This window comes from Leptodactylus fuscus, chromosome 9, assembly GCF_031893055.1.
Source record: "Leptodactylus fuscus isolate aLepFus1 chromosome 9, aLepFus1.hap2, whole genome shotgun sequence".
Taxonomy (NCBI): Eukaryota; Metazoa; Chordata; class Amphibia; order Anura; family Leptodactylidae; genus Leptodactylus; species Leptodactylus fuscus.
This window is the reverse complement of record NC_134273.1, coordinates 71023506-71039353: the sequence shown is the minus strand read 5'-3', so window position 1 is coordinate 71039353 and position 15848 is coordinate 71023506. Positions and strand designations below refer to the sequence as shown.

Genomic DNA, 15848 nt, shown 5'->3' with positions numbered 1-15848 from the left:
AAGTACCTGGGCGTGCTCCTCAATAACAAACTAGACTGGGCTGATCACCTGGAGGCGCTGCACAGAAAGGGCCACAGCAGACTCTACCTGCTCAGGAGGCTGAGGGCCTTCGGAGTCCAGGGGACACTTCTTAGGGCCTTCTTCAACTCTGTGGTTGCCTCAGCCATCTTTTTCGGTGTGGCCTGCTGGGGAAGCAGTATATCAACCAGGGACAGAAATAGACTTGACAGGCTGATCAGGAGGGCCAGCTCTGTCCTGGGGAGCCCCTTGGACCCAGTACAGGTGGTGGGTGACAGAAGGATACTGTCTGTGGTGACCTCCATGCGGGGGAACAAATCCCACCCCATGTATGGGACCCTGATGGGACTTGGCAGCACTGTAAGCGACCGTCTGCTTCACCCCAAGTGTGAGAAGGAGCGCTATCGCAGGTCCTTCCTTCCAACCGCGACCAGGCTGTATAATCTACATCAGACCAAACGAAGAGCTCTCCGCACAGAGAACTAATGATTATGAGGATGACCATGAGGTCTTCCTCTTTCTCTTCTGTTTTTCCTTAGCTGCCATGGACTCCTAGTATATCTTCTCTTCTCAGCTTATCTGTGTCTACGTCTGTAACATATTACTCTGTATTATCCTGTATCTGTATTACTATGCTGCTGTAACACGCTGAAATTTCCCCAAGGTGGGACTATTAAAGGATTATCTTATCTTATCTTATATTTCCATATGTCCAAGAAGTTCTGCCTTTCTATTACTGGGAAGACCTAACTCGATGCAGTCGTAAAGCTGTAAGTGGCGATATTTCTTGTAAGACTTATGGATAGGAAATACGGTTCCTTGTGTGAGTTTCTCAGCTATAAACCAAATCCCGAGTAAAGCGTCCGCCTGTGAGATGTAATAATTGGTTCTTACACAATGTGAATCATACCGTAGGCTAGTCTACTATAATATACGGCTACCATTAATTGGTTTTCTGGATATATAACAAAGGCAGAAACTTGGGCAAACTTTTCAATAAACTTTCCTTACTGATTTTCCATTGTTTCCCACCATGCGAAACTGTAGCTCCTGGGGGTCTCCTTACATCCTCATCCTGGGGCTATTTCACTGACATCACTCTTCTTCCTCGTGTATCAGGTACCCATTAGGGAGGTGAGAGCCCAAATATGGCCAGCAGCTGTGCATGCTGAGAAACACATCAGCGACTGCCCCAAGCACTTGTACAAGGAGGGTATTAAGTGGTGAAAGCCGTGAAATTCTCTCTTTGGATCATCTCTTTGCATTATCAATAGTCAGATTTCATGATTTCATGAACAGTGATGGGGGGGAGGGATACAACAAAGTCACATCTCAGCGGCAAACACAAATCTAGGCATATGGAGGCATTAGAAGGAAAACTTCTAAATGTCTATAGTCTGGAAGATCATGTACATGTATTTTATGCTTGCATCACACATGGTACACATGGTATGGTATATACAGACAGGAGCGACGACCATAGAAATCTACACCAGCACAAGCTTGGCTTGGAAGGCAGATTAGCTACTTGGCTACAAAGTATACAAGTCAACCCAAGTCTTTTAACCCCAGATCATATATAAACAAACTGTGTAGATCAGTTCTACTTGGATGTAGGAGATTAAAATAGACAGTTCACTTCCCCCAGTTCTTTGTATCCTTTATCCGGCACAGTTGGAATTTTTCCACTAGCCCCCACCATTCCCGAGCAATCAATGCCGTTAGTTTTGGAGCTTGATCCATTAAATAGACTCTGTTGAGTGGGTGGTCTCTGCTAAAGATGGGCAAACCTTGCAAGATTTATTTTGCAAATATTTGTGAAGGCCACAAATATGGAAACCGAGTGGAAACCACACGCACCCCATTATAGTCTATGGGGTCTACAGGTTTCCCAGGTAACCGTTTTTTAATGCGTATAGGTTTCCGTTTGGGGGGGGGGGTCCCCAAGCAGAGTCCCTGAATGGAAACCCAAACGCAAAAATTGCAAAAATTGCAAAAATTGACACAATCCGTAATATAAGAAGATGATTTTTGCCGTTCTGTTTTCTTGCATTTCCCACAATGTTCAAGTTTAGGTTTAAAAGGCTTTTTCTCCAGGGTCATTGGCCAATGATATTACATTCATTCGTCATATGGGGATGACCATTTATTCAGATTTTTGAGCATTTTTAATTACAGAAAAATATTACACCTTAGAGATACGTCCAGAGTTTGTCCAGCTCCAAGAGGGAGGTTACGAAGAGCAGCATACTGTAACATATGGCAGCACACTAAGCATTTGTCATGATGGATCCGCCATAAAACCGGGACTTGGAGCTGTGGTTTGTCAGTGATCTAATGTCTGCACACACTGAACTCTCATTAGGGACAGACCCCCCCCCCTCACAATACATAATCCTTGTATTGTGCCTCATCCTAGAACTCGTCCTACTGTCTTTGTTTCGGCATGGCTGGTCTTGTCCTCAGATTATCAATAGCTCTGTCATAAAAACAGACTAAAGACTAAAGAGGATATTGTTACTTTATGTCCCAATTTGTGTTTCATTCACTTGTAAATGATAGAGACACAATGACTTGGTTTGGACAGTAGACGCTCCGTGGCCACACACCGTTCCGTTCTTTCGGAAAGTTGATTGCTTTTACACAAATGGTCTTACAAGTACATGAATGCTATAGCGTCTTATAATAAGAATGGAACGAAGGATAACACACACAATAGCAATGACCATTCACTTCCTATGGCCGCCATAGACAGGCAGTTGTCTCGACTGACCTTGTGGGGATCAGAGCCATTCCTAGGGACAAAGTATGAAGGATTATGAAAATATTTTAAAGTGACTGTCCAAGATTGAGCTCAAGCATGTCGCTCTTCTTCACTGTTCACGCCGCCAGTGATAATTCACCTCTATTGTGCATCTACGCATGTAAGGGATCATCGCCGCTGAGAAGGAGGAGTACAGGAGCAGTGCAGAAGGAGCCGGAAGATGTGTCGGGGGTTGGGCTGAGTAGGTAGGGAAGGGCCCAGGATAGCTAGAGAGACAGGGAGGGGGTGTATGGGGAGGACAGCAAGGATGTAAACAGAAGTAGAGATACCAGCAGCTCCCAGAGACACCCAGAAATCACTCAAAGCACACTAAAAGATATATGGGTGCATTTGTTAACCCATTAGTAGCACTAACAGACATTTCAAGAGCTTCCTAAAATATAACAAAATGGCACAAGAGGGTGTATTCCTATCACATCCAAGAGGCAAAGCTGTATATGTCAAGTGCCATCAATGACATGCCACCACACCTTCTCTATTTTAGCTCTGCTAACAAGTGAGGCGCGCCGGGATGGCTGGTGATAGAGAGTGACGCTGGCACTGGACTCTCTGCTGTTTTTTAGCACATTAGTATGATGAGGAAGCAGGATTTAGTGTATGAAGCGGACAATTGGCTTTTCATAGATCGTGAGAGATCATAACTTTACTTTTCAGTCTGAGTTGCAATACCAAGCACACTAACTACACAGTGTATACTTACCGGGCAGGGGAACAATGCACAATCGAATAGATGGTGTTCCTATTGCACTTTTGATGGATTGACCCTGGTGGTTTCCCCGAATGCGGGAAACTCAACTGCAAAATTTATGGTAGTGGGGGGCTGCCTTTGCACTTTCCCCTGATTAAAAATACACAATCTACACAGTGTATGATGCCATACTTTGGTGAATGTTGTGGTTTCATCAAACAACTGCTTGGGTGTCAGTTCTCTACTAAATTTATATTACAATTTTGGGAAAAATACTTTAAGTTAGGACCCTTTAGGTAAAACACTAAGTGACGATCATTGACCAGTGTATGTACCCTTAGACCAATTTCATTTATCAGATTGGTCGGACTGGTTATAAATCTACATTCGAGAGCTAGTGTGGAGTATTACTAAGTAGAATATCCAACACTACAAATATGGAGAAGGTCGAGGGAGACCCAAAGACCAGCAGGTAAATTCCCATATATGAGGAGTAATGCCGATCCTGGACGTTCTGTTTCTCAGTTATCCCAAGGCATGACTTTGGAACCGTAATGAGGTTTCATTGCACATGTTGAGTGAAATGTCCGCTAAGATTCAGGAAACTTGCAATAGAGTCATTTTGCAGCTTTTCACTCGTTTGTGAAGTCTTACATGGTTTACTAGAGGGTGACAAGTGCATGAAAGATGTCACACTGCCCATAGCAATGAGAATCACAATGAAGCAAACTTCTCATGTGGCTGCCTGCACAGCGATGTATGACAGATATCACCCCGGGCAGAAATACATCACACTCATCACAACCAGGGAATTGACAGCCATTGGTGTAGCCCCCAGTATAGGACACATCCCCGTATTGAGGAATGCAATGTTTTGTGAGTTTCAGAGAGCGTGTTGCTCACGATAGACTTAAAGACAGAAACTTTTTGATTTTTGTTTTGTATAAAAATGTCCCCTTTAAAAAAAAAAAAAAAAAAAAGGCACTATATAGCAATTTTTATTTATTTTTTTTAATCTAGGTAGTGACTTGGAAAATAAATAATAAAATAAAATAAATAAACAATGTTTAACATAATATCATGTGAATAAAATAATCTGGTGGTAGTCGCTACTTTTCATTTAGGGAAAATCCTCTAAGTGCCTTGGCTTCCTGGTGAGCTGCTTGTGCAAGCATCAGTGTGCAAGCAATGGGGGATGGGTAAAGCAGTCCGAGTCACTTATATAGCTGGCGGACTACCTAATGGCTCCCGCACACATTAGGTCATAGTCAGCCAAATCCTGCAAACAATATAAGGGCTTCCCAACTCTCCCCCCAATAGATGACGTCCAGGAGAGAGTAGAATTGAGAACCTCCTATCCTTTTGTTCTAATTTAGGAGATAAACCTCCCCCAGAGGTATTTGGCAGCAGCTTTCTCCCCTCTCTCCATGTTTTGCATGTGCACACTTGGTGGACCCGATCGTGGATGTGTATGGGGTAGTCCGGAGAGAAGGCTATTGGCTGAACGAACATTTGATTGACAGCTATCTAAGGTTTATAGGATTGGAGGGGATACCCAGAGCTGGACCTCCACTCATCTGATATTGGATTGTCCAAATAATGGGCCATTAATATTATGTTCCAGGAAAACCCCTTTAAAAAACCCCAAATCAATACATAAAGTCTCTTTATTTTTCTCTTTTCAATAATCGCTTAATTAAAATGTTGACAATGTGACTATATGAGCTGTAAGAATTTTGTTTGTTGGCGTTGAGGCCATATTGTATTAGACCTGAGAACGGCCAATATGAGGACAATATAAAATGGAATGTTTGGCTAGAATAATACTTTGGTATTTGCATATCTTAAGGCCCTATAGACAACCTAATATTCAGGGCCGTTATTGGGAACAAACATTCCTAGGAGCGCTCATTGCAGGTAATTGCCCTGTGTACTGTACTGCCCATCAGCCGACCAACAAGCGGGTGCTTGTATAACCTGGTTAGGCTTAGTTTCCATCTGCGCCTGAGTCTCCATCGCAATGACTGCCTGAAATTAGTGGCTGAAAAAGTCCGACATGGAAGACTCTTTCCTCTGCCGATTTAATTTTTTTAACGTTGGATCCGTTAGAGTAAATGTGGTCTCTGTATGTAATCCTGCCTGTCCATTGTTCTGGTTCTCTGATGCACCAGAACAACAGACAGGCCAACGCCAGTGTGAACCTAGCATTAAGGTGTGTAAGCCATCCTACTGGACTGGATCAACGTAAGACTTTAATCTGCCAAGATAGTAATTCAATGTGTTCTAAACATGGCTGCTACAAAAAAAAAAAAATGCCGTCACATGGTCATTCTTGCCATTCATGTGAATGTAGCTTAGCTACTTTTCTGTTTGTGCGCTATCTGTGAAAAAATTGGATATTATACGGACTCCTAATAGTAAATAGGACCATTCACACACCCATTGTTTTTCACAAATAGATCAAGAGAAGAAAAAAATTGTGGTATCGTCTCCGGAGATATTGAAGTCTATGGGTCAGTGAAAGTATTGCAAATAAAACAGATAATACACGGATGGCACATGAATCAGTCACAGATATCACACAGAATCTACAACGTACAATGTTCTGTGTAGTCTGCAAAACAGACAGTGTGAAAGCGTCCTTAAGGCCAGGGCCCAACATGACGTATACACCGCTGCAAAAACCGCAGCGGTTTACAGTATCAGCAAAGTGTATGCCACATTTTTCCCCACAAAGACTGTGGCTCGCTATGTCGGGCTTTGGCCCCTAAAATAATCTCCATGTATTATAACTCCTTGTTACATTGCCCCCTTCTGTAATTTTTTGCATCTTTTTCTAGAAAATATGGCTGACCACCTATATAGGCTTCATAATTGTGAGGAAGAAGATAACAATGGGCACATTTGTCATTCTGGGGGCCCCAGTGAAAACATTGTTAAGCTAAATTCACACAATGGCGCCCTGCACTCAGCTGTGATAAAAGTACTTTTTCACGGCTGAGTGCGCACCTACAGATAATCTGATTTCAAGGTTCTTTTAGAGACTTGAGTCTATTGAGGGATCTGTGAACTCGGCCTGAGATAAGACTTGTTCCGTTTTTTGTTTTTTTGTATCATTTACATGGACTTTTAAAACAGTCATGTGAATAGATCCATTAAAAATCTATGGGGCCGTGTGCTGTCTGTTAATACCATGTCGTGTGAATGAGCCCTTAGCCTGGGGCCCCATGAGACAGAAACGCCATGGTGGAAACGCGTGGGAAAAATAGCGGCATTTTACAGTACAGGCAAAATAGATGGGATTCTATTGAATCCCATGCCCACTTTGCAGTAAAAACCGCCGTGTGGACATGCCGGGATTTCCAAAACTGGCACGGTTTTGGAAATCTCAGCATCTCAATTATACCTACAAAAATGCAGGCGGTTTCCCCATAGGTATAATTGCAACAGAAAGTCAAACTTTCTGTTTAAAGCGCTGCGAGAAGAACTGCAATGCATTCCCACCGCAGTTTTTCCCGCAGCGCTTTAGTGCTGTGTGCCGTCCTGTGGGGTCTTAGCCTTACTCAGCTTTCCATAGGTTGGAAGGGGTACTATGACGTTGCCTTAACGGGGCTGCCTTGCCGGGTACAGGGCCTTATCAGTTACCATTTTCCACCAGGAAGAATTTATTTGCCTGTTCCTTTCTCACCTTTGCATTGGACAGTTTCATTTTTTCAACTATATGGACAGTTTATAGCACTTTAATTTTATATATAAATATATATGTTTCAGGTAAGTGTTCCTTAATCCGTTTAGGGTCCCATGCAGTCATATAAACAATATTTCTGGTTGTCAGTTGGAGCGCAGTCCTGTAAAGTTTGTAGACACTCGACTTCCAGCTTATATTTCGTTTGCACAGTTTGCTATTTTCCCATGTCCTGAAGGTTTCTTATCTTCTCCTTGCTTTACATGTAACCTCTGTAACAAGTATCTGTGCACATACACAAACAAACACAAGTAAGCTCCTGCAGGTCAGCAGCTGGACAATGGACAGTCAAAGTGTAATGCCCTGTGTAGTGTAGGGCAGAGCTGGGTCATCTCATGTAAATGAAAAGCCCCAGGCTCCCCATCACACTATACACAGGCAGGGCAGGGGAGTGGCTGCCAAGTACTGAGCCTGCCCTGAGCTGCTGCTGTCTGTAGTCAGAGCTGCCTGGGGATCTAGCTGCTGGATCTGGACTGGAGAATGTGTGAATACTGCTGAACAGCACTGACGTTACCATACCGGACCTGGACTGTACATTATGCTGGCCGGATAACAGAGTCACATCATAGACACACAGGTAAGTCACTATATGGCTTCTGTCCCTTTAACTTGCACTTAGGGGTTGTTCGCATAAGGCAAGTTACATTAGAAAACTGCAGAACCTTGCCATAAGTCATATATAGCAATATATACGGCACTTAATACAAGGCGCAAGGCTGTGATCTCTTTTAAACTTCTTATTGAATGTAATAATTATTAAGATTATAAAACAATAATGCTGATAATTACAATTAATATAACATAATAATGTAATGACTTCTCTGTCACCTCTATGTAACTATGACGGATGGATATATGGCGATTCAAGTGGCGTAATCTTAATTTTCTATTAGACCCATAAATGGCTCCTCAGAGACTCAGGTCTGTCACCTCCGGGTTATTCTTGAGGCTACACATATAATGCTTTGAAGTCACCTAGGGATATGTACTCTGCTCCCACCATAAAGATTGGAATTTGCAAACTCTACATAGAGATAATACAGATATATTACAGTTTACTGATCTCAGGAGAATTTCTGATAAGGAACTGGGTCATGTTACCTGCAATTTTATATTGTATATTCATTGGCTTCTCATCTGCTCGGTTAGTCATTGGCTCGTACTATAGACTATGTTTATTTCTATTACTGATGGATACAATGTTTCATGTGACTGGAATGATACAGATAATGTGGACGATATAAAGTGTATGTAACAATATTTCTAGGAGGATAATGTATCACTGCTTCTATATTCATGATGGTTTAGCATGATGAGCCATGTAAGTAGTACATGCACAATAGTGTTCAGTATGAACAGGCCACAGAGGGTTTGGAATAAGGACAATTCTCTATATCTGTCGCAGCGAATATTTAGTTGTACCAATTTAATTTCCAAAAGTTCAGCTTTGTGGCTCTGTCCTCTGTGACTTCATTGCCTCTGACAGCTGTGATGTATTCTCTGCTCATCGCTACTATGTACATTAGCAAATGAGACTCAGTTGGTGTTCCAGTTTATCATGACCTTCATAGTGAGATGAAGGCAGATCCCAGCCCAGCACTGTCAGCAACGTTTACCAACTGACCCCCCAAGGTTTTATGTGTTTACTGAAACCTCTACGTGTGGACAAATGTCTAAGCCAAAGTTGGTAGCCAGTGGCCAACTGGAAGTAACTGGAGCAATGCAAGCATCAAGCACATTATTGTACCATGCATGGCCAGCAATTGATCTGATCAAGAATTGCTTAAGGCTATGGCTACACCAAGACTTTGGCTACAACTCCCCTTGTGTGACCAAAGATTGCCTGTGGCCCTGCAACTCGTTCACTAAGGTAAGTGAATGGAGTCACATTGCAACCCCCAAGATGCTGCAGCTGAGACTTCTGGTCGCAGTAAAGATCAAGCACTGCTGGAAGTTGTAGTTGCAGCACCCTAAGGATTGCAACGTAACTCCATTCACTTACATTAGCGAAGAAGTCATAGATTGTTGGTCGCATAATGGGAGTCATGGAGAAAGTCGCCATGTAATCCTAGCCTAGGCTCTTTTCCTCTAACTATCATTTATTAGAAGATTCCCTGATATTAACAATATTGTTCAATACATATAAGTGCACAAGAGCAGGTTTTTAGAGTTAACACAGTGGAAATGACTTTGCCATGAGTAGGATGTCTGTGTAATCTTAGGATGGGCAGAAACTCTTCCCTTTTTCTAATTTCTGAAGAAATGACTTAAAATGTTCAATAATGACACAACAGGCGTCAATGAATTGGGAAGTGTCTTATACTGTACATGCAGCTTTTAGTTTCAGTGGCCCTATTTGTGTCCATATAACAGACCATATACTGTAAGTGGCTATATATTATGTTTTACTATACAGGTAGAACCTGTCTGCTGTCAGTAGGTGTCACTAATGAGTCACAAGCCACAGTAGTGCCCTGAGCAGGACTATCTCAGTCCTAGAGGTTTCTCTGTGTGGTCTATGCCGAGCAGTGTTACCGCCCACTTGGCTAATATACTCTAATATCTTAAATGTATTAGATGGCTTATATCTTGGATTGGGATAAACAAATTAGCAAAATATTCAGGATGACAGCAGTGACTACGATTGGCATCGTACCAGACTCTTGCACCAAAGATGAGCCACATCCCCCATTCTGTGCCTTGCTCACCTCTTTCAGTGAATGTGGGTTAGAATCGGGTGGGTGATGGTGGGCAATGTGGTCCAGTATTCTAGCGTGGGTTATACAGAATTGTATGGGGGTTCTTGACTAGTGTAGACCTCCATTCTGGCACATGGGCAAGACTGACGTACGTAATGCCAATCTTAATAAATTCGCCCCAGTGACTCATATAAACTCACAAATATATATATGTATTTCCTTCTGTATACAAATCACAGGATTACTGGAGACCAGACTATATGACCTTGTTTTCTGCAGCGTTCTCATACATATCAGTCCTTTTCCTCCTTCATAGTACAAGCTGCCTCTTCATAGCCAACCAGGAATGAAAACACAAAAACCTAAGCTACACAACTTCTTTTCGTTCATGCACATTCTTAGTTTAGTTTTATTCTTATGTTTATTGGAGAACCTGATAATGGATAACACATTTGTGAAGCACTTGTTCCTAAGCAAGTATTTTTAAGCAGTGTAAGTGGCGTTCTTAGGAGTGCCAGAATCCTTACATTCCCAGCGTTAACATCAGATGACCAACGCCATCCTGGATGCTGCTGCTTGTCCCATACTGGGGTTAGGGAGACGTTGGGCGCTCATTTTGCACTTTCAGCTATGCAGGCAGCTGTTGCCTACACAGGGTTTGATAAATGTGTGTTTGCTGGGGGTCCCTCCGATCCTGAGCCCCTAAACAATGAGTGAGATGGAGCTTGAATGGGTTGGCGGTCAGACATGTACACTGTTGTTCCATTCAAAACATATGAGACTCATGGAGAGAGCCATCCTCATGTACTTTACATGGTGTAGTAGCCACTCCGCAACCCCTGTGGTCATACAGTAAGGAGAAAAGGGGGCGTATTCTGGTGATCATGGAGGTCTCAGCATCACTCATTTATCACTCATCTTGTAAATAGGTTAGAAATGTTATTTGTGGGAAAACAACTTTAATCCTCCAAATCCTTGTTTGCTACCTTGTGTGCATAGGATCTCACCACCTAGCAACATCCACCGGCCCCATAGAAGCTTGAGGGGATATCTGTATGACCTTTTTAGTGCTTTAAAGAGGACCTGTACCAGGTCTGAAAAACCTAATAATATACTGTACGTGATCTGTCACTCTGAGCAGTTTTGTTTATCCAAATCCATTCGGCCATTCCAAAGTTATAAACCCTTTAATGTTGTTGCAATTTAGGGTATACTAGCCGAGTGGGTGGTAACACTGCGGTTTCTCTGGGGACAGGGTCTCTGTGCTGTATATCATGCAGTGTTACCACCCACTTGGCTAGGATATCCTAATTTGCAGCAACACTAAGAGGGCTTATAACTTTGGAATAACTAAACAGATGACTGCATGGATTCAGATCAAAAATTAAAGTGTTCAGGGTGACATCAGATGATGTATATCACTGGGCTTTTCAGACCTAGTGACAGTACTGTGACATCACTGTGGGCATATCTTGGTACTGTGACATCACGGTGTGCATTTCCTGGTACTGTGACATCACTATGTACATTATCTTGATACTGTGACATCACAGTGTGCCTTATCTTGGTACTGTGACATCACTATGTGCATTATATTGGTACTGTGACATCACTGTGTGCATTATCTTGGTACTGTGACATCACTATGTGCATTATATTGGTACTGTGACATCACTGTGTGTATTATCTTGGTACTGTGACATCACTGTGTGCATTATATTGGTACTGTGACATCACTGTGTGTATTATCCCTGTACTGTGACATCACTGTGTGTATTATCCCTGTATTGTGACATCACTGTGTGTATTATCCCTGTACTGTGACATCACTGTGTGTATTATCTCTGTACTGTGACATCACTGTGTGTATTACCTCTGTACTGTGACATCACTGTGTGTATTATCCTGTACTGTGACATCACTGTGTGTATTATCCTGTACTGTGACATCACTATGTGTATTATCCTGTACTGTGACATCACTGTGTGTATTATCTCTGTACTGTGACATCACTGTGTGTATTATCCTGTACTGTGACATCACTGTGTGTATTATCTTGGTACTGTGACATCACTGTGTGTATTATATTGCTACTATGACATCACTGTGTGTATTATCTTGGTACTGTGACATCACGGTGTGCATTATCTGTATTGTAAAATGTGTAAAGGATGCCCAAATAACCCCACAGTATTCTATTTCTGAACTTGCTGTTTAAGGTGACCATGATAGAGTGGGGCCCCATTGCAGTTTTTGCTATGAGCCCCCTTGGTTACTAGTTACACGCTGACTACCTTTATGAACGTGCTATACAGTGTCCATTGTATTATATATGATAGGGCATCAGATCTTATTTAGCCTCACGTTCTGCCCTTTAATCAAGTGTGAAATAGCTCCTAACAGAGGATCTCTAAGCGCCCCATTATTTAGAGAAGGGACCTCACCACCACCCAGGCTGCTTGTAATCCTTCCGCTATGCTGCTGCATCAATAGTTGTGCGGTTGTACTAATGAGCATGTTGGCACCTTTAGCATATGCATTTCACTTGGAATACAGAGGACGTTCTGTTAAGCAGGAGTGGCTGCTTGTAGAAGGTTTTAGTGCGCCCGTCTGTGTGTGCTCAAATGCCCTTTTGTGCTAGAAATGCATTTGAAGTTTGTCCCTTTACAGGGCATTGCCGGGGCCATCTGGCTTATTGTTGGCTTACCAAGTCTCTGGTAGGGGCTGGTAGTGCTCTGCAGTTGGGAGACAGTTGGAGGAGACGCACATTCCAGCCGGCCGCCTTAGTCAGAGAGGCCTGAACAAGTAGGCTGCATCTAAATGTCTGGCCAGCATTGTTCTCTAGCATTGTTCTTTTGACATGAATGGAACGTTGTGTCTTGAGTTTGGTCACATTGGTTGCATTGTCGTTCTCAGCGAACCTCTCCGATACGAGATCAGCCTCATGTATAGATGTAGTGGAGCTGAGTCTACCATGGGGCACAACTCATGGGGATCTTTCAGGTGTATATCTAGCTAAAAGACGTCTGTGAAGACACCATATATACAGAACTATGTAAACATTTTTGGCAGGAATGGAAAAAATGCTACAAAGTAAGAATGTTGTCAGGAATAGAAGTGCATACCTCCCGACTTTTGAAGAACTGAAAGAGGGACAAAATGTGCGGCGCACGCTGAAAATTTAGCCCCGCCCACTTTTGTGTTGACTCCACCCACTCATTAATTTTTCATGTGCCCGCACACAGTATAATCCTCCTACAGTCACCTGTAAATTATATGTTCCTCCTCTATCTCTCCCCCAGTTTCATATACACCCTTCATCTGCCCCCAGTTTCATGTCCCCCTTCCATCTCTGCCCCCAGATTCATGTCCTCTCCATCTCTGCCCCCAGATTCATGTCCCTCCATCTCTGCCCCCAGATTCATGTCCCCTCCATCTCTGCCCCCAGATTCATGTCCCCTCCATCTCTGCCCCCAGATTCATGTCCTCCATCTCTGCCCCCAGTGTCATGCCGTCCTCTCCATCTCTGCCCCCAGTGTCATGCCGTCCCCTCCTTCAACTGCCCCAGTGTCATGCCGTCCCCTCCTTCATCTGCCCCAGTGTCATGCCATCCCCTCCTTCATCTGCCCCAGTGTCATGCTGTCCTCTCCATCTCTGCCCCCAGTGTCATGCCGTCCTCTCCATCTCTGCCCCCAGATTCATGTCCTCCATCTCTGCCCCCAGTGTCATGCCGTCCTCTCCATCTCTGCCCCCAGTGTCATGCCGTCCCCTCCTTCATCTGCCCCAGTGTCATGCCGTCCCCTCCTTCATCTGCCCCAGTGTCATGCTGTCCTCTCCATCTCTGCCCCCAGTGTCATGCCGTCCTCTCCATCTCTGCCCCCAGTGTCATGTCGTCCTCTCCATCTCTGCCCTCAGTGTCATATCGTCCTCTCCATCTCTGCCCTCAGTGTCATGCTGTCCTCTCCTTCATCTGCCCCCAGTTTCACGTTCCACCTCCACATTAAACTTACCTTCTCCTTCGCCGCTCTCTGCCCGCCTCTCTCACTGACACATGCGGCTGAAGGAAGGAGCTGACACATACCAGCTCCTCACTTCCCCGCTGCCGCCGGTCTCGCTGACACATATGCGGCTGAAGCGAGGAGCTGACACAGACCAGCTCCTCGCTTCAGCCGCATATGTGTCAGGGAGAGAGGCGCGCAGCGGCGAAGCGAGGAGCTGACCTGTGTCAGCTCCTTCCTTCAGCCGCATGTGTCAGCGAGAGAGACACGCAGAGGCGAAGCAAGGAGCTGACCTGTGTCAGCTCCTTGCTTCAGCCGCATATGTGTTCAACTCAGATCTGCGTCCTCTGGACATACCTCCCTCCAACCGGGACCGCGGGACATGTCACCCAAATCGTGACTGTCCCGCGGAAATAGGGACGGTTGGGAGGTATGGACGTGTTAATAGTTGATTTTGTCAGTTAAATTAAGTGAATGAAAAAAATCGAAATCTAAATGCCATCAAGTGATGATACGGCCCCTGGAGAGCCCTGATCTCAACATTGTCCAGTCTGTCTGGGATGACATGAAGCGACAGAAGGATTAGAGCAAGTAACATCCACAGAAGATCTGTGCTTAGTCCTCCAAGATGGTGGAGACCCGAACAACGAGATCCGAACTGCGGACACACACAGACACTAGTGGACCCCATTGACTATAATGGGGTCTCGGGTTGGCTGGCATTTTCATACTAAAAGTGGCAGAGAGACAAGTCCTCCGTGGAAGACTTTTCTCTCTGTCAATTTTTGTCAGTTTCTTTGGCGGATTCTACAACTTTGCAGCATTTTTTTACAACTGCCTAAATTCTGTGCACAGTGCCGTATAATATATGGTCCTAGGCCTTGTTTCTGGAGTAACATAGTGATGTCTATTCCCATAACAGAGGGTTATGCTGAGCTCTTTCCAGAATTCAATAGGCCCAGAGTAAAGCTTAGAATGGGGCCCTCTACCTTGGTAGGCCGTATCTATGTCCATGGCATGCTGGTGTGCTGTCTCCGGTTTACACTCACTGCTCATATCAATATGTTGCAGGATATGATGGATTACAGCTCTTGCTTCAGACATGATGAATTCTGTAAAACTGTAACTTGCATTTAAAGGTCATTTCTCTTTAGGCCTGTCCGCTGCACCCATTAGCTGTTCAGGCCTGGTGCTAAAAAAGTGTGCAGGGGCACATTGTGCAGGGGTATATTGTATAGTGGCCAAGCCAGGTTACAGCAAATAAGCCCCTATTGAAGTGAATGGGAGCTGAGCTGTAGTCGCACACCTTGGAACACTATGCAATGTAGACAGCTTGTGGCTCCGTACACTATATACAGTAGTTCCAGACCTGGCAGCATTTCCAAGCAGCTGATCCATATGCCCTAAAAGTGGTTTTCCTTTTAAGTCAACGACTTTCCATTAGAAAAGTTATTGAGGTCCATGGGTAATAGCAAAATAAGATTCACCTGTAGGTCTCTTATTACTATTCCCAAGGACCTGGAATGTTGGCTGGAAACACTTTATAAACCACCAAAGCAAAGGTCACTGCGCAACTACTCAAAGGTCAAACTCATTCAGTATACGGCTGGCAGGTTAACATGCATATGTTAAAGGGGACCAGAATGGGTTTATCCTCTGTCACTACCAGTTTAGAGGAGAGGATGGATGGTGTAACTGATGTGGTCGGAATGTGAGATGTCATAAAGAGGTGAGTAGGGATCACATATAAAGAGTAGTGTAAAGAATGGGGGATGCTTCACAACCCTGGCAGAAAAACAAAACCTTCTTCTGCTGCTACACAGAGATAGCTTAATCTTCAAGGACTTACTATCTTATAGTGTTGTGCTGAGAAACA

At 43.9% G+C, this 15848-nt stretch overlaps 1 protein-coding gene and 1 pseudogene across 1 annotated transcript in view; both read left to right on the top strand.

Moving 5' to 3' along the window:
• The first annotated feature begins 3534 nt into the window (after nucleotides 1–3534).
• On the top strand, nucleotides 3535–3683 carry LOC142218980 (U1 spliceosomal RNA; annotated as a pseudogene).
• Nucleotides 3684–7672: 3989 nt separating this feature from the next.
• BCAR3 (BCAR3 adaptor protein, NSP family member) overlaps nucleotides 7673–15848 on the top strand; it is a 72773-nt gene continuing 64597 nt past the window's right edge. Inside the window, exon 1 of the mRNA XM_075286554.1 lies at nucleotides 7673–7852. The gene's annotated coding sequence lies outside the window, so the exon portion shown is untranslated. The remainder of the gene's footprint in view (nucleotides 7853–15848) is intronic.